Source organism: Nelumbo nucifera, chromosome 2, assembly GCF_055504915.1.
Source record: "Nelumbo nucifera cultivar China Antique chromosome 2, China Antique-T2T, whole genome shotgun sequence".
Lineage (NCBI taxonomy): Eukaryota > Viridiplantae > Streptophyta > Magnoliopsida > Proteales > Nelumbonaceae > Nelumbo > Nelumbo nucifera.
In genome coordinates, this window is record NC_142650.1 from 64,959,666 (window position 1) to 64,982,615 (window position 22,950).

At 33.9% G+C, this 22,950-nt stretch overlaps 1 pseudogene; it reads right to left on the bottom strand.

The window, feature by feature from the left end:
- Nucleotides 1–6,346: 6,346 nt before the first annotated feature.
- On the bottom strand, nucleotides 6,347–7,634 carry LOC104607729 (putative F-box protein At2g36090 pseudogene; annotated as a pseudogene).
- Nucleotides 7,635–22,950: the final 15,316 nt, after the last annotated feature.

The window sequence follows — 22,950 nt, forward strand, 5'->3', positions numbered from 1 at the left end:
ATTTAGAATTGTTCTTATTTTGTTTCTGATTTAATGGATTGTTTGTACATGGAGTTCGAATATCAATTTTGGCGCAGAATGTCTGCGCACATGTTTTTTGCAGTTTCTATTCATTATGGTCTGTAAAATAATTTTTTTTCTAGACTGAATGTATAGGATTCAATCAAGAATGTAATTATTTAATAGAAATATGATTTCTATTTTTTTTTTTATTTTCTTGATTGAGAAGAAGGTGGCGCTGGAGATTCGCAGATGGAGAGTTCGCTATCTGTGTTTTTGCAGTTTGGGAAACTGCAACCCTAATTACTAACCTCTGTTTTGCAGGTTGTGCAAACAGTCCATGTCTTTTTTTGATTGTCAAAACTTAAAATTTTAATTTCAGATCTTTCATTGAATTGTTTCTTGAACTAAAAATTGTTTTTGGACCATTTTCGGACCAGATTGGACCAAAGTTGTTTGGACCAAATCTAGGGTTCGAAAGGGACTGTATTCGGTCCTGTTATTTCCCCGTTTCAAGTCTGAAATCAATTTTTAATTGGAAGAACCAATTCAGCCCAACCTGTAAAGCCTAGTTTTAAGAGCTTAAAACTGCAGAAGCCCATTTTGTGTAAAAGCTATATGGGCTGAACTGCTAACTCGATTCAGCCCATATACCTAGATGATGTTACTTGTTAATGTTGTGTTTTTCAAATGGGCTGATTAATGGGCTTTACAGTGAGTAATTGATTGGATCAATTCTTCCATATCATGTAATGTGTGGATGTTTGATGTGTTGTGACCATGGGCCATAAGCACTTGGCCCATGATGATTCGTTAGTGGCTCTTGCGCACACCATGGCTGAATGCACATCATTGCCATGGTGCCCCCTAAGGTCATTGGATGACCCCTTCCTTTCGTGGTGGACCCCACAACCCTGAAAAGGGACGCATGCGGAAACCCTAACCGATTTGGGCCACCATAAATCTGACTTTATGAAAGTCAGTGGGAGCCACTCTAGTTTGACCTAAATCAACTAGGGCGTAATTTTTTGTTCCCTCTAGCAAATATGAGTGCATGTGATAGGGAGATCCATATGATGGACTCTCTAAAGGCCTTCCATCATTAGCACAATGATGGGTCCTTCAGTAATGAGGAAATGCACCATAAAATTGGGCTATCCATTTGCTGTTGGGTCTGTCAGAGTTTTCATAAGATGATAGGGGCATCATAGATCGATGTGAGAGGGGCTTCACCAAAAAATGGGAACTCTCTCACGGTACCTTGGCGTAACCTGAACATGATGGGTGAGCACTCACTGGACAAAAAGGTTTACCTGAAAACGGCTCTGAACCTTGTCTGACAGAGGCCAAAGGGAAACTCATACGATGAGTGGATGTGATCCGTCATAGAAAGGGGGTGGGGTTATGCAGCTGAAACAGTTGGCTCCATACACCCTATGTGATTTCCCACATTTCCAGAGACATTTTGCCGTTTCCGTCACTAAGATAGGAGGGAAATCTCAGAGATGAACAAATGGAAATGGAACATAGATTAAAAACCGTATCTATGTAGGTAACATGAATCAAACTAAGGTTGTGGACTAACGTTTTGCTGTTTTATCAGAAAATGGAAAACGGACAATTTGCTAAGTTGCTTGATGACAACAAGCTTAAGGGACCAAACTATGTCGATTAGTACAGAAACCTTATGCTAGTCCTGACTTCAGAAAAACTAGATAAGGTGACAAAGAATCTTACACCGGATCGTCTAGGAGACAGGGATAAAGGGGATACAATATACAAAGAACCCACTATCATGGTGAGCAATAAAGTGTTTGCTTGGAATCTTTGGGTGCATGTAGGTATTCACCCCTGCTCCATAAAATTGCGGCAATCACAAGGTAGAACCAATGAAGAAAATGTCATGCCATCAGGACATGTGTTGTTAAAGACCAATTGAGTAATCTAGCACTAATGAACATGGAAAAAACGAGATTTTCAAACAATTACACATTACATACATAACTAAAACACGATAAACAAATTGCTAAACAATTTTATACTAAAATAAAACTCAATCTATGAATCAAGAAAAAGAGAACAATCAAATACAAACAAAAAGTTGAAACACCATATTCAAAGCAACTAAGTGACAAGAATAAACAAAACAACATAGCCTAGAAGCTGATAAAATGATCAGTATAAATTTTAGGGTCCACTAATAAACCAAAACCTTAGGCTATGTTCGGCTTGAAGGAAAATGCAGGTAAAGGAAGGGAAAGGTGGGGAAACCTTTACAAAAATTGTATAGGTTTCCCCGTCTTTTACTTATTTGCCCTACCTTTTCTTTCAAACCAAACATAGCCTTAGGAGTTATTGATTCATTCCTAAACATTCAATAAATAAGTGTAAAATGCATATCCTTGTCCTATATTCTAGAAAAAAATAAGTGTAATATACATTTACCTTCTTCTTCTCAGGCGACAACGACGTACTTGTGTTCTTCTCCAGTCATAGCGAAAAAAACCCCTTCCCCCACGATGATTGCAAGTGAGAATTTCCTCTCCGTTCTCCACGATGACTGTAACTGAGCTCCAACGTTCTTCTCCAGCCACTGAACGGTGGCATTTAACCAATAAATCCGGCGGACCATAGTTCTCGGCGAGAATTGTGGGCTTTTTTCTCAAGGTTTTGTCGGAAGTATGAATAGTTTACTTACATTTCGTTATTGGGGTGAGAAGGCCATTTTGGTCGTTTTGAATAATTGCCCAAGTGACCAATGACTTAACGGAAGGGTATTTACGTAAAATACTTCTCCGTCAACTAGGCTAATGGATAGGGGTAGGGGTCTATGTCACAAAAAAAAGTACAGAGGGTATCTGCCATAGACCCTATAATACAGGGGGTCCATGTAATTTACCAAAAAAATACATAAATAGGTCAGAGGTACTTGGGCGTCAAAATGTTTTTCAAACAAAAAAAAGAAGAGCAGGTGCATTTTTTATAGCATAGGGGTCTGATTGTAACTTACCCAAAGAAGAAGCAAAAGTTTTGAAGTCACGTTTTCCACGAGTAAATCACTGTCATTGTTTCATTCTTTGGATATTTCTGTGAATCACAACGGTTACTGACGGTCGTTATCCTTATTTCTTCCAGCGGTTTTAAGAATTGACGAAGGCCCTTCCGGATATTGCCGTGATGGATCGGATTCGAATCTCAATTATTAAACCTTTATTTTATTTTATTTTTTTAAGGTAATGGCCAATTTCATTAAGAATGCTTACAATCTCAAATTCAACCCATAAGGGTACAATCGGCAATAAAAGCCAAAAAATGAGAAGATCTGATAAAAATACAAATCCTTAGCTCCAGGAGAGAAATCTTGTAAGAACTCTGCAATGTTTGGTACCGAAACAGTTATTGGAAGCAATAATTTTGTCTAAAAGTCCAATCCAGCCAGCCAAACTCTTAATTTCTATTATTCATTTCTACTTATTCTCATTTTAAGTCACTTTGATGCAATTAGGCGCCACAAAAATGATTTCGATACCAAACACTATCCATGCTGTTGAAGAAACTGGATTCAATCAGTGCAAGGTCCATTTCCAATGTGAGGCAGTAAAGGCTGTTCAAACCGTGTTCGAATGGGTCTTGCACTGATTGAAGTCAATCTCACTACTTAACACTTCCAAAAAATGAGTTAAATTTTAGATTTTAACTAAAAAATACTTCCGGTGAATAACATATCCTTAAAACTTTTTGTTAAAGCTATTGTTTATATAGTTAGTAATAATAAGTAGAGGCAGAATTAAAAACAGTAAAGTCGGCCCTTGGCCCCCCAAAACTTAAACTTAGATGTTAAAGATCACTCTTTAATGCTCTCTTTCAACGCCCAAAATTAGAAAAAAAAAAAATCAAGGATATTAATGTTTAGGTGGAGATGTTTGAAATTTTGAATTATTGTAGATTTTTAGGGAAATTCAGAATCACAACATATTAAATATTTACAAAAAATAAAAATTTTTACAAAATATCTGGGAATATAATATTAAATAGAACCCATTAACTTTACTAATCAACATTTATACCAAAAATGGTTTTTAATTTTAGAAAAACTATAGAAACAAAAATATTAATAATGTAATAATTATATTAGCAATTAAAAATTTGCAATATATATCTTATAAATTTTAACAAAATAGATATATTTTAAATTGAAATTATATATTTTTATAAATCATTAATTGATATTTTTATAAATTGTATGATATTTATACATCCCAACATATTAATTGTATTATATTTTTTCATATATACTTTTTCTATGTATTTATACATTATTTGTGATTATTTGATTTTAAATTTAGTTTTATTAATATATTTATGGAGTTTATGTGTATTTTTTTAGCATATCCAATTGTTTCCATACTTTTCATCTGTATCTATCCATACTTTTCATCTGTATCTATATCCAAATTGTAAAGCCCTATTTGCTTTTCTGTAAGTTACTTACCTAGGTAAGTTTTTCCTGGGAAACACTTATTTGAGTATGTGCATTTGCCCATGTTCTTTAATGTCTCATGTAAATAAACTAATGACCATTTTAGCCATAAAAACTCATTTTTAAAAGGGGCATTTTCTTCTCATTCAAGTGTTGACAACTTCCCCTTAAATGGAAAAATTATTTATCTACCTAAAAGGGTAAGTGATACCCAGAAAAATAAACTTTCCCTTATTCCTACATAAATCTTAAAAAAAAACTAGATTTTTCTCATCTCAAAATCCAATAAAAAAAAAGTAGATGCCTCACCGATCTAATTGAGCCACGTCTCCACTATTAAATAAAAGGCAAATCATAAATTTCACATTATTTGGCTGTTTTGATATATATGAGACGTTAGCATGATATAGGTAAAAGAGTGAGTGAATCGAGTTCAGCTTGAGTCCCCCTTCTTTACAAAGCATTGAAGATGAGATACAAGCGGTTTCACCGTGGCCAGACCTTGAGCCATTTCTTCTCCCAATCTCCCTTTTGTCTCATTCTCTGTATGGCTTCTTCTCCCAATCTCCCTCTCTGTCTCGTTCTTTGCAATGGCCAGGCCTTGAGCTATTTCTTCTCCCAATCTCCCTATGTGTCTCATTTTCCTCCATAGCCAAACCTTGAGCCATTTCTTCTCCTAATCTCTCTATTTCTCTCATTCTCCACCATGGTTTCCTCTCTCAATCTCCCTCTTTGTCTCGTTTTCCACCATAGACAGACTTTGAGTTTATTTCAGGGGTGTTCTACGGTGTGGATGAGAAATTGGTGGGTGTGAATTAACCCACACCCTACCCTATGATAGGGACCAATCCATACCATACTACAGTCCGTAGTTGTTCTGAACTGTGAAGAAGTTGTGTGGATTGGACTAGTCTATACTCACAATGGCGTTCTGTAGGTATGGTTTGGACTAATCTACACCACGCTTTTTGATTCCATGTATCTCATATGCATTTTATGAATGATCTATGTAGTTAATCATAAATATTTAATTTTTGCATTTTATATGATATATAAATATATTGAAAAATGCATCAATGAATTAATAGTAACCAATAAATATTAATTTTTTATAAAAACAATTGTAAAATAATTAAAAATTTAAAAATTAAGTAAAATAATTAATATTTTATTGAGAAAAATATTAAAATGTGAAACAGACAATAAGATTTCAACCTTTTAGGAAGAATGTGATGCAGGGGATAAAAAATATACTATGAACTGGCCCTAACCACGAGTTTTTGCTATGGATGAAAAGTTGGGGTGTGGACAAAACCAGTCCACGATATAGCACGGACCGATCCTTTGTGTATCGTTCGCTGTGGATGAGAAATTGGACCGCCTTTTTCTCCCAAGATGTGATGCATCATGCATCATATCAATTCAAAACTTTGCCACGTTGGATTCACATCATGTTAACGGATACAAAAACGAGAAAATGATGCATTCAACTTTTTCTCATATCACATCTTCCGAGGCATGGTTGTTTTCTCTCTAATTTCTGAAGTAACGAAACCAAACAACATGCTGTTTTCTAAAGCAATGTATTTTTATGTGGTGCAGATATGACATCGTTTTCTAGGGCAACAGCGTCGATGCCAAACACCAATCAAGTCAATTAAGGTTAAAGAGAAAAAATAAGGAAAGTTTAGATGGATATTTCAATTAATTTAAAGCAATCAGTAGTCTGACTTAGATGCTTAAAAAGTTTGGATTAACCACGTGGACTCATTTGACCATTAGTCTGTATTTGGCTTGAAGGAGAGGTTTCAAAATAAATGATTACTCGCAGTCATTGATTCGAAATTTCGAATCAAACACGACCTTAATGATTACTCGCAGTCATTGATTCGAAATTTCGAACAGACGGTTTCAAAATAAATACAGAGGCATTATTCTCTTTATTCATTACTGAATTTCACTTTACAAATTTGTATAGTTATGACATTTTTCTTTGGCATGTAACTGTAATAACTAACTTTCTAACTATAATACAGAAAAAAAAAGGATTCACCGGAAAAAGAAAAGCATCCAAGGGAAGGCGAAGATGAAGATGCAAAAAGTCATACACATGGAATCCGATCGCGCTTCTATTCTCAGCTTACTCTCTTTCCTCTCTTTCTTCCTTCTCAAATACTCCTCGTACCTCTCTCTGCTTTCCTCTTTTCTTCCCTTCTTCCTCTTCCCGCCGTCCATCGCCCTCTGTAACATTACCAGACTCTCCTTTCCAGTCAAACTCGTCCCATCCATGTCTGCAACTTGCAAGCTCACTTCCTTCACTTGCATCTCCGCTTCTTCGCATCCCCCGAAGGTTACCACTATCCCGCACAGGACGAATTCCCTCGCCCCACCCGGATCTCCGGCCAGGATCATCGCGAACTTCGCCTGTATCCCCTTCGACAGCCAGTGCCGCTGCACCGAGACCGGCCTCCAGCTCGACAGGTTTGCCGCTCGCCGTCCGGTCGGGTCGATCATGATCCAGCTCAGCTTCAAATTTTCCGCAAGGTCTTGACACACGTCGTCGCCCAATCTTATTGCAGTTGGAACCATGTCTTTTGGGTCGACGAGGTCGACCCGGAAGGGGGAGCACTGAAACCAGCTGCCCAGCGTCTCGGTCTCGTGGACCTTCGAGAACAGAAGGGTGCCCCGGTAATGAATATCCACCGCCGAGATTATCTCGGGAGGCAAGAGAGGAGGAGTGTGATTCGGCGATGGAGGTGGGTCATGCTGAGAGACGAGCAGGGGGAAGGAATCAGAGAAGAAAGAGCGGGAGCCGTCCGGGAAGCTGGAAACGATGTTGCAGACTCGTGGGTTATCGGTGGAAGGCCATGCGGAGTGGCATATGTCTCTCCAGAGACTTTCTTCATTGGACAGATCATACAACTGAGAGGACACGCAGCTGACGGAAGCCAGCGACGGGCCGTCGAGGCGGGTGAAGATGTGTGCCTGTAGGACGTCGAAGTGGATCGCGGCGATTGTGGTGATGGCTCCGCCTTCATCCTCACCGACGGAGGTTGTCGTTTCCGGTGATGAGGTAGGAGCAGAACAAGACATTCTGATTTCTGAATTTGTTTGGTTAGAGGTCTTTTGTCACTTATGTGGCGGGATCCGGATAAAGTATATAAAGGGGCATTACAAAGATTTAATTTCACAGAACGGCACTATTTTTAATTTACTACAAAAAGAGTCAGTATTTTGGCTGTTTCAAATTGTCAATTGTCATTTCTCATTTGTCAAAAGCCAAAGGGGTCAATCTGCATTTTTCTGATTTTTATGGAGGATAAATGAAAATTCAAGTCAGCCACTCCCACTCGGCTTTGACCTTTCTATTGCGAGACTGCCAGACTGGGGCGGCACTCGGCTGGCACGTGGATTTAATGCACTATTTTAAAAGTGTGTGGGTCCTAGAAAAAAGTATGATTCGTCAACGAGCTTCGCAACTCTTCGAAGCTTCACCCGTTCACCGTACATATGCACTTACACGAGTTGTGAGTTATGAGTTATGACTACGAGTCTACGACTGCACACGATTTGTTTGTATTCGGATTCAAATCGGATCTTAGTCTTGATTTATATCGGATTCGAATAAAATTCAAATTGCAATCGCACATTGATTAGTATAAGTTAAGTTAAAAATGATTAAAATATTATATTTTGTCAGTGAATTTAACTGAAAATGACTGATGTTTAGGACTGTCAATAGATCCGACGGACCCGATGGCCTTAAACCAATGGGGCCGGTTCGGAACAATTCAGTTACAAACTGATTCAGACCCGACTCGAGTCATATTATATATATAATATGGTAAATTTCTTAAATTACTTTTATGGTTTAGTTAATTGATTAAGTGTACTTTTTTTGTTTGAAAATTGTCTAATATTATTCTTATTGTTTCTAACAATTGATTAATACTTTCCTTATTGTTAATATTTTATCAAAAACCATTCGAATGTGTATCACACTGTTATAACTTCCAAAAATATCTAATTTACGTTTATTATAAACTTTCAATACCGGTACCAACACTGGCATCGGCTCCAATGGAATATCTCATTGTCCCCTTTCGCACAAGCATTGGCATCTCTAGCACCAACATCTATTACTTGCGGTTAGAAATGGACAGTCATCATCTCCGGAGGTTTGAAACAAGCATCCACATAACGGTTGATTCGCTGGTTTGGAACTCCGGCACCGGCACCTTCTGGGTTTGAAAAGAATTCAGAGTGCTTTCTCTTCCTGGAAAAACAAAGACTGAACCCTCTTCTTCTTTCTTCTCTTTCTCTCTTCTTCTTCCTCTCCTTCCCCTGACCATCGATGATTTCTCACCATTTTCCGCCATCACCACTGTATCACAAGTTTTCAAACACACTGCTCAGTCCTAGCAAAACCCACTGCCCAGTCCTGTTCATTTTCTCAAACCGCGCCCAATGACGAAGCAGCTATCGGCTAAGTCACTCCTCCAACTAGTTGTGACTAGGAGTGTAAACGAATTGAATTTAAATCGGATCAAGCAATATCCAAATTCGATTCAATATCCGATGAATATTAATATCTAAATTCGATTCAATATCCGATGGATATTGAAAATTAATATCCGAATTCAAATCCGATTAAATATTCAAATATCTGATTTGATTCGAATTCAATTAAATAATTATTTTAGATAATTAATAAATATATAAAATAATTATTTTATTGATATAAAATATATAAATATATAAATTATTTATATAACTTAATTATTATATATAAATTATAAAATATTTTACACCCAATTCAACAATTTAATTATAAACTCATGCCACTTAACACTATTGCCAAGCTCCTAGCTTTGAACCCAATAGCTTTTTTCTTAATATGGCCTCTACAATTATGGTGAATCTCCAAGCGACGGCAATGTCTCAAACCCTGTTCACTGTTTTCTAGCCATAATGTCTTCTATCTTTGATGCCTTCTTAGCTGGAATTGCATCCACCATACGCTTGGGACATGCATATGATTTCTTTTCATCAATTCTTTGGTAGCTCTAGACGACAAAGCAGCTATCGGCTAAGGAGCGGGCGCCACTACCAGAACTAGCAGTCGGAAGGTTTTTTGAGCTCTTTGTACCCTTCTCTGTTTTCACTGCTCCATCTCTCTCTAGACGACGAAGCAACTATCGACTAAGGAAAGGTGCGGTGGGTGCCACTACCGAAACTAGCAATCACAAGGTTTTTTGAGCTCTTGCAATTTCCGACGAGGTGGTGTTTCTGTTTCCGACGAAGTGGTGTTCCATGAGTTCTGATGCAGCTGCTGGGGGATCTGATGAAAGGATTGCTTCTAAATGTGGATAAGGGCAGGAAATCTTTCTGCTTGACTTCAGTTTCGACTAGTCCACGACAGGTGGCCAACTGTGATTCATCATCCAACGGGAAGGTTCCTAAGAATGTCCATTGTAGAGAGACAGAGCGCTCTGAATTCCATCTTTAGACTGTCTTTGTTTTTCCATCTACTATTCTAGATTTTGAGTTAATCTTGTAAACATTTAGTAGGTTTGAAGGTCTTATTTTGAAAAGTTGAAGAAGTATAAAGAGTAAAATAGTCTTTTTGTCTTTCTATTAACGGATGCTAATAGTAAAGGGAGTATTAGTCAATTATCAGAAACATTAAGGATAGCATTAGTCAATTATCAAACAGTAAGGGTACACTTAGTCAATTAGTTAATTCATAAGGGTAATTTAAGAAATTTACCTTATTATTACATACATCGTAAACTTGATCCATTGACAACCCTATGTTATATGCATGAACAAAATGAATTGAAAATTATTTATATACAACTTGGATATAAAGTAATTTAGTAAAAATACAACATTTTTAATGGGTGAAAACACAACTTCAAATCTTTAAACCACTTTTATTATTTTGTATAATAGAAATTTTAAGTATACATGAGCATCTATCTATATATATAAAGCAAGACAGTTCATGTCAACATGCCTCTCCTTTCTCCATTTCCCACCCTACATTCTCCTTCTCTCTCTCCTCTTCCCTTCCCACCACTCCCATTAAGTGATGTCACCATTCCCAATCCAACTACCTAAAAATATTCCTAAAACCTCTTTCCTAAGGTAGTTTCTTTAACACATTATTAGCCTATCATCTTACCCCACTTCCCAATCAATTCCTTAAATCTCTCCCCCAATCTATATCCACTCTCTCATTTTAAATATCCATATTAATTAATAAATAGTTAAATATGGTTAATATTTAATCCAATCCATATTCAATGAGTATTAAATAATGTTATTATCGAAAGTTAATAAATACAGTTAGTAAATTAGTAAAAATTAAATATACTTATTAGTACAATTAGTAAATTACTAAAAATTAGTAAATATTGTTATTAATTAACTCACCATGACTTTTTAAAGTATTTTGGGTAAATATTGTTATGTTCATGTTAATTAATAACATTTTGTAGAAATTGAAAACTCTTTAACTAATTTCTATAAAATTGAGAATTATATTTAACAATTATCAAAAAGAATAAAATTTAGTTATTGCTATCATTATAGTTAATAACTGAATGCAGGTGTGGGGATAAAATATTATAATGTTGTAAAATGAAATTATTAATTAATTTATATCGGAAAATAAAATATAAAATATTGTAATTTTGTTAGTAAACTAACTAATAAAAATAAATATTTAATAACAATTTAAAATAATTTTCAATATATCTAAATAATTACACAAATGCAATAAATTTTCCAAAAAAAATTATAAAACCACATTTTCATAAAATAACATTTTGGAAATTAAAAGATGTAAAATTTTTGAAAGTTTATTTAAAATTATTAATTATTGGAATATTTTGGAAATTTTAGGAAAATTTGTTACATTTGATAGATTTTGGAAAACTATTGAAAAATTATGTAATTTTCATAATAAATTATTGAAAATTATTAATGATAAATGAGTATAGGAAAAGGAAATTATTGATTAGTTTGTATTGGAAAATATAAGATAAATAAGTGTAATTCTGTAAGTAAACCATTTAAAAAGAAAATAATTGATTTAATAACAATTTAAAAATAAATTTGAAAAAAAATCAAAATTACACAAATGTATTAAATTTTCTAAATTTTTACAAAATTACATTTTTGAAAATTAAAAACAATTTGTGTACTTTTAGAAATTTAACATATGCTTAACACTTAGTATATTATTTTGATCATTTTTGTCATCAAATTAGATATTGGGCTGACAAGGAGTGGGTGTCTTGCTTTGAACCCGCCCAACACCAGGGACGGGGTGAGGAAAATTATAAGATTCCCCATCCTTGATGAGGAGTGGGTGCCTTGCCTTGAACCTACTTGACACTGGGTAAGGGGTGGGAATAGGGTAAAGTGTCTTGACTATGGGGCGGGGACAGGGATGGGGTGCCCCCAAACCTGCCCTATTGCCATTCTTATATAATTGTTAATTATTAGTGAAATTAATAAAAATGTTAGCTTCTATAATTATTTTTATTTATTTAAAAGTCAATCAAAATTTCATTTAAAAATAACGGAAATAATAACAGTTATTAAAATTACTACAAATGATTAATAAAGTTAAATTTATTAAAAAATTGTTTATATTAAATTAACAATAGTTATTTTCTATAAATGAATATTAAATTAAAATAAAATTATTAAAATTTTAAATATTAACAATAACTTTGAATATTTTTAATTAATTAATAACAAATTTTGATTATTAATTTATATCCCCGCTAATATATATATATATATATATATATATATATATATATATATATATATATATATATATATATATCGAATTAGGACATTTCCACATTTTGATTAATTCCGATCAAGTTTAATGGGATTTAAGCCAAGTTCAAATTCGGACAATCGGTTATAGTTCCGGCCCTATAGAATATAGTACAAAATTGGACTGACCTTTTCATGGACGTTGTCTTTGAGGCTGAAATGTGATCCGATTTGACATATTACATTATATAAATTAAATAGATTTCAACTTTGACCTTTTTTTTTTTTTTGTTAAACAGATTTCAACTTGATAACAATTAAAAAGAAAACTCCTCTTTATATTATGCATTTTTAGGCAAATAGTACGGTGACGAAAAAGTTTTGGGAGAACGATTATTAAGTCCAGAGTAAGAATTTTTAGGCCCAAGGTATAATTGGGGTAGGTGTTATCTCGGAATTAATCCTAATTTACGAGTAGACATTGGTGTATAGAATCGGGGTATTTGATATTTTGAATGTTTATAGGTCTGTAGTGGAATTCAGAAATTTGCATTGGGCTTGTTCGTACTTTTCCGAAAAATTTTTTGTTTTACCTTAAGTGCTTGTTTGTTTATTGGTAAGATATTTATTGGGCAACTGTATTTTAGATAATATTTCTTTGGATAGATTGCCGAAACCTCCCCTGAAATTAATAATTGTAGTTACCTCCCTTGAACTTTCTGAACTAGTTGCAAGTAGATCCTCTTTGCTAGAATCCTTTAATAAGAGGCACAAAAATGTCCAAAATACTTATGTAGTTATTTTTGACCAAAATGTTTATTCTTCAATTTTTTTCTCCATACCAATCACTATCTAGGCCTCTCCGATCTCTTTTCCAAAATTGATTTATTTTTCAAAATTCTCCTTCATAATAATCACTTAAAGGTAAATACCAATCTTTAAACTCCTTTTCTATCATTCATAAAGTTTGTATTGCTTTTTCTATAGAAATCAACCTGTCAATATCACTAATAAAAGTATGAGTATTTTGGACATTTTTGTGTTTCTTATTAGAAGACTTTAACAGAGTGAATCTACTTACAGCTGTCTGAATTGATGACTCTTTTTATCCATAGTAACGTAACAATAGGAGTATGAATTGACCAACCTCATGATATCTCTCATGAGGTTTTCCCTTTACTATAAATTAAATGATTACACCAACTATCATGAGGTTTTCCCTTTACTATAAATTAAATGATTACACCACATTGGAACCCCTTTTTTATCCATCATAAGTATTGAATTTTGTTTGATTTGATTAATTAAGCAAGCATTGAGGATATATGTCGTTTGGTGTGTTAGAGATAAATAAACTGCACTCAGTCTTAGAATTCTAAATTTCATTGCAGACCTAATTACAACAACTCAAAATTTTAAACACCTAAAGCAAAGATTTGTGGGAATAATCAGAACAGTAAAAACTCCGTTGCACAAAGTCACTGAAACACAAATAAGAAGGATACAAAGTATCTATAATCTACATGAAACAAATAAAAGATAGCTCTCTGGGAAGGATTCAAACTCTCCACGTGAATATGTCATATCAATGATTAATGTATAAAAATGTCAACATAACCCATCAGACGATGACCCTAAAAACCAAAGATTTTTAATCAAGAAAATATGTCCGGGCATTTTGGAAATTTTAAATCTTCATCTATAAGCAGTATCAATACCAAAAAGAATTAGTGATAACGGATAATTATTTGAGATTTGAGAATCAGTGAAGATTTTTTGGGATTCTAAATATACAAACTCAATATGTCCGACCGTGTAAATTTTGTGGGAGACCGAGTCAGCCCCCTCCAAAACTGTCCCCCACAACGTCTCACATCACATTCCCATCATGTATTGACACGGCCGGAATATACTATGAGATGTGTGCCAATTTTCTTCATAAAATTGAGACTCTACCCCACCCCGAACCTTTTCTATTGTTATCTACCCATCTTATCCTTTCCGTTTTCATTGCATTATGCGGAAGATTTCATTGCATTGAAAAAACGGTGATTTGAAACATGGTTTGGTAAGGGAGATTGGAAAATGAGTAATTAATGAGTTGAGGGAAAAGATGAAGAAATTTGACAGTGAGAGTGGCAATTTGAGGAGAAAATATTGAATTAAGAGGATAAGGACTAATTAATGAGGGTCTTAGAAGTTGGGAAGAAAGTAGAGGACACCAATTGATTTGTTAGTTTATCGCTTTCTCGGCATTAATTAAAAACGTTGGTTCTAAATCGAATCTAAGGTTGTGTTTGTTACTATCATCATTTCTAGTTTCAATGTTTTAGGTTGGTCAATATAGTTTGATCTGATATTTTGGCTCGGTTTATTTTCTGTGTGAATTTCATTTGTCCTAATGTAAAATATGGATGTGCAAGTAGGCTGAGTGTAAATTCTAGTCTACTTCTGCTTTATATTTGATTTTATCTTATTTGTTTGTGAGAATTAAAATGGAATAAAGTAGAAATAAGAAAAGGGTTATTTGTTTTAGAGCGACGTAAGAAATAATATAAGAGGGGGGTGGTGCAAAATTTGCACTGTTAGCGAGTGCATGAGACAAAATTTGATCAAGGGATTTTTGATTCGGAGCTTGAATCAAGTCGACTCTTAGGCTGTTTGGATTGATAGAAAATAATAAAGAAAGAAGGATTTTCACAAAAATTTATTGAGACTTGAGAAAATTTCCTCAACATTCAGTTTCTCTCCTATTTTTTGTCAAACTAAAAAGAATCTGACTTGGTCTAGGCCGGATTAATGCAGGCTGCAGAGTGCCGTTTCTGCTTGTCTGCTTCTGAGGTGCATTGACCAAAAAGCCTTTGAAAACTTTCCGTTTCAGTTTGTCTGTTTCTGGATGCCATGCTTTCAGTGTATCACATGCTTTTTGCCTCCAACAGATACGTGCTCTGTTTTGTGGGGATCTTATCGATTTATCTATTTCTTTATTAATGTTTTCTGTGTTTTCTTAAGTCAGTTTCTTTATTAATGTTGAAGAGAAAGAGTTCATGGATGTATAAATCAATAGAATTGATCAAACAACAACTTAATTGATGTATATATTGTTTGTGAACTTAATTACTCAGATGCAGACTTTGCCCATTTCTTCACGCAACAGCTAACTAACTAATATTTGGACGATGCATCAATCGCTATATACATTGAAATAATTTATATAAAGAGGGTAATTGATTATTAATTTAATTATTGATTCAGGTCCAAATCAGTTTGAACCAGTCCTCAGTCCTGACCCAAATATTAATTGCGACAAAACTACAGAACCAGAACTGGCATAATCAGTTTGGTTCTGTCAGACTGATCTATTGACAGTCATGAAGCAAAAGTTAATAATGAAAAAAAAAAAAAATTTAGGTTATGTTTGGTTGAAGGAAAAAGCTTTCCCTTAAACCAAACATAGTCTTATCTTAACAAACAAGGAAAGAAAGAATGTCAAAGCTTTCAATTAGGAAGCTATTCAAGTTCCCAACTAGCTAGTTGGTAAAATGTCTTGGGGACGTTAGGTGAGTGGAACCGAATCTGTTTCCAGAGTTCTAACAACCAAATTGCTGGTCATTGACAATTTTCTAACCATTGACAAATTGCACATGAACCCCTCATTTCAGCATTCTATCTTCTTGTCCCCAATAGCACTTTGAATTACAAAGATAGGGAAGGAATTTGTATTAGATATATAAAATGAGAAGTCTTATATATGATCCAATGTAATGCCATGAAAAGGGAGAATCCCATCTCCATGAGTCCTGTCTCATTGATAAACTAATTTAGGTATGTTTATTGTATTTAAGATTTTTATGATAGGCTTTTAAGATAAATTTTTATCAGACACACATTGGGAAACATCTCCCATACATGTACCGCTAAATTCATGGAGAGATAGTTGGTTCCCAATGTGCAACTGGATGCTGCTCTCTCAGAATGTCTGTACAAAAGATTTTGTTTTTAGGAAATTCCCTCTCATGTAAAGTACCCAGATGGAAAATAATATGTAGCTTTTGCCTTTTGGTACATCAAGTTTTAAAGATTGCATCCTGGAATACTTTGGGCTATGGTACAATGACAATGCTTCACAAATTAAACTATATTTTTTTTTCTTGGGTTTTGATTGCTCAAAGCTTTTCTAGTATCAATCATGTCTTTCTGGCTTTATAGATTTTTCTTTTTTGAAATTTACCAAATCAGAAATGAAAACAAAAACATGTTCTTGAATTATGCTTTGTTTTATACAAACAATTCATGATTTTGAAACCATCAAACTAGTGGTTCTTAAAACAAACACAAAATTTGGAGTAAAGACATATATTGTATGATTTATGAAAGATGCTGACAGATAATGTATGATTTAAAACAAAAAACATCATTATTTCAAATTAGAAATTCAAGAAAGCATTTTTGGTTTCAGTTTTAGAAACAAAAAAACACATCCAACCAAGAACATGAATTCTATGTTTTTCTTTTAAGAACCAAGTTGTTTTCAAACTTGATTTGTTTTTGTAACTAACAATAAGGAAAACAGTTCACATTGAAGGACATCCCCTTAGATTAAAGGACTACTTGGATATTCTACTCTTTAGCTACAATTAAAATGGAATTGCAGTAACCCAATTATTTCTCATGAGACATGAGATTATTCAGGGCATCTTTATTTATTTATTTTTTCCGAAAACCATAATGCTAGTTCCATTAATAATCAATGTCAAAGTTACGGAATTTTACATAGATGATCCCCAACATAGATAAACAGTGAGCAGCATTTTTACAAAGAAGAGAATAATGCATAACAGATATGGAGTTGGAACTCCTTTTCACTCCTGCAATTTAAGATGATATATCTGATTTTCCAAGGTGCCTCAACTAAAGCATGGGATCTCCTCACACACTCAAAAAGCACTGGCTTCCAGCCATATATTGGGAACATCTCGCTATAAATTTAATATACATGTACATAAGATATTCCCAATGTGTAATTGGATGCAGTGTACACAGAGTTTTTGTTTGCAGGAGATTTGGGCTCTCAATTGTGTTCACCCAACAGAAGTTTATGATTTGTGATGTGTTTGTCCCCTTTCCAAGATAATACTAGTGATATTTTGATCCAATGCCAGTAGTAATATTTTCAACAAAGATTTTGCTTTGGCCTCATTTGCAGAACATGGGGAAAGGCTCTTTGGTTGGGCAACAATTATGTTAATTGCATTTTCATGGATTGATATATTTTCCTTAGCTTGGAGATTGATTTATTCAATTCTTCAACAAAGAAATCAAATTACATAGCATTTGGTTTTATGTGCATTATGATTTGAGAAAAAAAAAAGAAAACTCAATAAGCATTATTGCCCTCCTAGTTTACTTGAGTAAAGTTGATTTTGTTAATATTAAGAAAAACATTTTAAAATTAAATTTTCAAAAAAATCACCTTGGAAATCATTTTATTCATGTATCAGTTAGAATAAGATTCTAGATCATTGGGGGTTATTGAAATTCATGATAACAATTGCAGACTAAAAAAGATCACCACATTTTCTATAAAGTACAAATAACTAGCATTTAATATGGATTGATATTATCTTCAAGAACCTATTAAATAAACATAACCAACCATCAATAAAATGATTAAAAGATAATTATCTTTATCTTGTAATTGAAGCAACAACTAACACTAGAATCGTGATCTAAAGGAAAGGGATGATTTAGGGGGTGTTCCTCAATGTAAATTGATTTAGGGGGTGTTTATCTTTTTGTTTCAGAAAACAAAACCATTCACATTGGTGAACTCTTTTAAGTAAATTGATTTGATGTAGAGAATTGGGATTGCTGTAATGAAGGAAGTACACGAAAACAATTTTAGGTGGCTGGGACATGTATGGCATCTCGTTAAAATCCAAAGTAATAAAAATAGAAATTAAAAAAATAATTTAGAAGATCAAAAAGAGAGTAGAACACTACTGCTCAAATCAAAATAGATCCACAAAAATGGGATCCACATCAAGTCTGACTACAGATCTACTACCCACATAGTGTTCCAACATCCTTACCCACAGAACACCACCATTGTGTATTGGGAACATTTCCCCATGAATGTAGAGATCTGGAGTGGGACAAAAACAATTTTAGGTAAATTGATTTGATATAGAGAAATGGGATTGTTGTAATGGATGAGGTACACAAAAGCAATTTCAGGTGGCTAGGACATGTATGATATCTCATTAAAGTCCAAAATAATAAAAATTAAAATTAAAAAAAAAAATAATTGAGAAGATAAAAAATAGAGGAGAACGCCATTGAACAAATCAAAATAGATCCAAAGATAGGATCCATATCAAGTCTCACTCCAAATCTGCTATTCCCACATCCTTACTCATAGAACACCACCGTTGTGTATTGGGAACATCTTCCCATGAATGACAAGGAGATATTCCCAATGTATAGTTGTGATGTCCCATAGATAGGTACGTTGGGAACATCTTGTGGCAGTAGATCCAAGCCCATCAAGTCCATTTTAATATAGTCCAAACTAAATCCAACCTTTTACCTACAAAGTGCAAATGCATATAACTAGGTCAAATTCAAATATAAACTTATCTACTTTACTTAATTAATTTACTAAGAATGGCAATGGATATGGCACCTGTGAAAATTATCTTTCCTATCCCCAAACCCATTGAGGTACCCTTGATCCTAAATCCATATCAAACCCATTTAACTTTTCCTCCCAATTCCCAAACATGTTAAACCCGTCATGACCTATCTCACCATAATTGACTTCATAGTTAACCTTATTTGGCACACCACTTGTAACATTAATTGACTCTATTAATTATCTCTATCTCATAATTAACTCAATTAATTCCATTTAAATCTATTTAAAATCTGTCGTATGTAAGATTAATATGTTGTCATAAAGATTTAAATATAGGTTTTTTACTCAAAATATAAGTATTCTAACCACCGTGTATATTAAAGTACAAAAAACTTATTTGCAAATATGAATGCTGTTTTGGGTGACTAATTTATAAGAGAATGTAATTTTTCTCTAACATAGCATCATTATTTATTAAACCTAGTTTATTTTAAATTTTTTAACCATTTGCATGATCATTAATGAGTTATCTAGAATAGAACCCTATTCTAGATAATTCATATTTTTATAACACTTCTCATTTTTATGGTGAAATTACACTTCGAATAAAATCATAAGCTATTGAAATACATATTTCTTATGTATAGAGTTATTAGAGTGTAGGTTATATTTAATTCATATTTTTTAATACATATTTGAATTTCCATGATGCATCCATATGCATCTTAGTTTTTCCATTATATCCATGCAAATCCAATGTGCATTTAGAATCCAAATACTTTTCATTTTAAATTAAATCTTTAATATTTTTACATTTTCTGATACTTTAAACCTTGCACTCAATTTTAAATCACGCAAGTAAAATGTGATAGCCCTCTTAAGTAGGAATGGTGTTGTGGGCCAATGTTAAAGATGCCTATAATGGGAATACAAGGGCAAGGGCTTGAATCCACTCTCAACCCTTTTTACTATAGGGAAAATTTCTTAAACTACCCCTAAGATTAAAAAGTACCCCTATTGTTGGTGTATGCTAATGGAATGATTAAAAAGACTATTTTGCCCATCACTCAGAAAATTCAAACTCCTAGTTCAACGAAAGACATTGTCGGTGATCTTTAAGCTCTTTGGTTCCAATAAGTGTTGAGGATCGACCGGCCTTAAAATCTCATGGGTTTTTTTATTAAAGGTAGGGCACAGAGAGCTAAGGCCGAGAGAGGGTTGGTGATCAAAGGAAAACTTTTATGAAAAAACCTCCATTAATACTGGCTGATACCAGTTCTATTCTAAAGGAAACAAAGTTGAAACTAGAGCCAAGAAAAAATAAAATACAAGTCTTCACCGTCAACAGTGTTATTGCTTCTAGTGGTGGATCTACTCCATTGCTCTTACAAAAAGCCAAGAGTAAATCCAACAAATTCTGGAGGCTTATTTCGGCGGTGCTATTTCCTTCTTGCTTCTTGGGCTTTGTAGATCATCTTAGATAACTCATCATCATCTCCATCACTCTTACAGAATGCCTCAGATCTCTAACACAGGGCTTTACAGATGCCCATAATTTCCCTTCTCCTTTGTGTGTTTTAGATCAACCAAAATCGCCGTCACTGCTACAACTTCCAACAGCGAGGGTGATCTTCTTCTTCCTCTGCCCCTTCTCATGTCTATTTTTTAATCGACCAAAATCGTCGCTGCTGCTACAACTTCCAGCAGTAGTGGAGATCTTCTTCTTCCTCTGCCTCCTTCTCCTCTATCTGTTTTTGAATCAACCAAAATCAGTGCTATCACTACAACTTCTAGCAACAGCGGTGATTTTCTTCCTCCTCCGGCCCCCTTCACCTCTGTTTTTGGAACAACCAAAATCACTGCTGCCATTGCAACTTCTAGCAGTGGCGGTGATCTTCTTCTTCCTCCACCCCCTTCCTTTCTTCATTCTCCCTCTGCACCTCCCCTACAAGCTAGTAGAGAGTTGAAAGTATCGATAGAGGACAAAGAGAGAGAGAAAGAGATGGGTGAGAGTAGTGAGAGTGTTAAACAAACCTCAGTATCGACACTGCCTATGATGCTTGTGTCACTGCTGGTAATCTTCAAGCTCTTTGGTTTCTTGGAAGAAGGTGAAGTAGTGGTGAAGATAATGGTTGCTAGAGTTAGAATCCAAGTGGGGAAGCGGGGTACTCTAGAGAGGGTGGTGGCTTTGGAGCGATGTTTAACCGATGAGGTAGAAGCGGAACCCCCACAAGTTGCAAACTTGTAGAAATGGACTTAGACTTCCATAGGTTTGTTGTCTCACCCACCAAACTTCATTTTCCTATCTTACATTCAAATTTAAATGGGAAATAGGCAAGACTCCATAGGTGGTTCCATTTGATACACCACCAAAAATTGTAGTGGGTGGTGTACTGGTGGGATAAGAAAACTGAAGCAGGGGTGGCCATTGATGCATCGTAAAATAGGGAAGGGGAGAGAGAGAGAGAGAGAGAAGTAGAAGAAGAAGAAATCTTCACTAGAAAGGGTATTTTGGGTATAGTTTAAAATCAAATCAAACATGTGAAGTCATGTGCAAACGGTCTATGATGGAGACTTAACGGGAATGGAGTTGTGTTAGTTGTTGGAAACAATAGGGGTATAGTTAGTTAATTTCCTAAACCTTAGGGGTAGTTTAAGAAATTTGCCATTTACTATATATACACATGTTTTTGAGAAATGAGCACTCATATCATGAACTTGAATATCTTGGTCCTAACAAAATGATATTACACTATCCAAAAGAATTCTTTAACCATCATCTCTTAATTTTTGTATAAACAATGTTGTTGTAAAGGGTAAATATAAAGCATTAAGAATGCCTTTAGATTCTTTTGCAAATTCTGACAAAGTATATAAATGATTCTCGTTATATACTTCATTACATGTGAAATAAATACAAAACCAAATGACATTATCATTTTCATAGAAAAAGTAGCATCTCTATTCTAAGAATATATGGATCTTTTAGTAGTTATGTTTTTAAGAATTAAGAAAGTTGTATTAAACATCATTAAACTACAAATTGAATTAAAATGAAAGCTTTACCTAGTATCTCCAGGCCATTGCAAAGTACCAATTTGATTAATATCTCTTACAATTTTAAGATCATTAATTGCAATCAAACATGCAATTTTAACAATAAAAGCCAAATTTTGAATGAAAGTGTGAACTTCAGCTATTTTTCTAGATGCAACAATAAGAGGTAGTTATAATTGATAAGCTAAGTAGTGTATGTAATATGCATAAGGACAATCTTTAAGAAATAAAACTTATATGTCATTCCATTCTTCACAATATATTACTAGTTCTATTATACCTTTGACAGTTTGACCTCAAATATTTTGAATATTGAAGTTGTGATGAGATAAAATAGATGAAATATTTTTTTAAGAATTAATGCAGTTGTTTCTTTAATATGTATCAATTCTAAGAACCCCTCTCATATATATCCATCTCCGTCAACAAACCTTACAACAATGGCTATTTGCTCTCTTTTATATTCATTTTAAGTTTCACTAACAATTAAGCAAAATTTTGCATCTCTAATTATCTTGTGAATTGCATTTTACACATTTTTAGCAAAGATATGCAAAATTTCTTTTTGAATTGTTGATGAGGTATATTTAACATTTTGTAGGGGCATTTTTCAAGACAATTTCACTCATTTGTTCATTGTGTAATGCCAAAGTTTGATCAATTCAAGATAATTACCCTGATTTCTTGAATTTTGGCATTTATCATATCCTCTAAAAATACATGCCTAAAATGCTAGTTATGTAACGTCTATTGAAACTTCCAAGTATAATCAATTATTCAAAACTTATTCTGAATATTATTTCTCCATCACCTTTTCAAATGACATGAATGGTTTCCTAAGTTCTCATAACATCTAATAGCATAGTTATGGGTTGAAATAGGATCTTTACCCATATAATTTTAGAAATTATAATCTCTGTCACTATTAACTTTTTTAATTTCTAAGTCTTTTAATAGTGAATGTATCATATGCAAC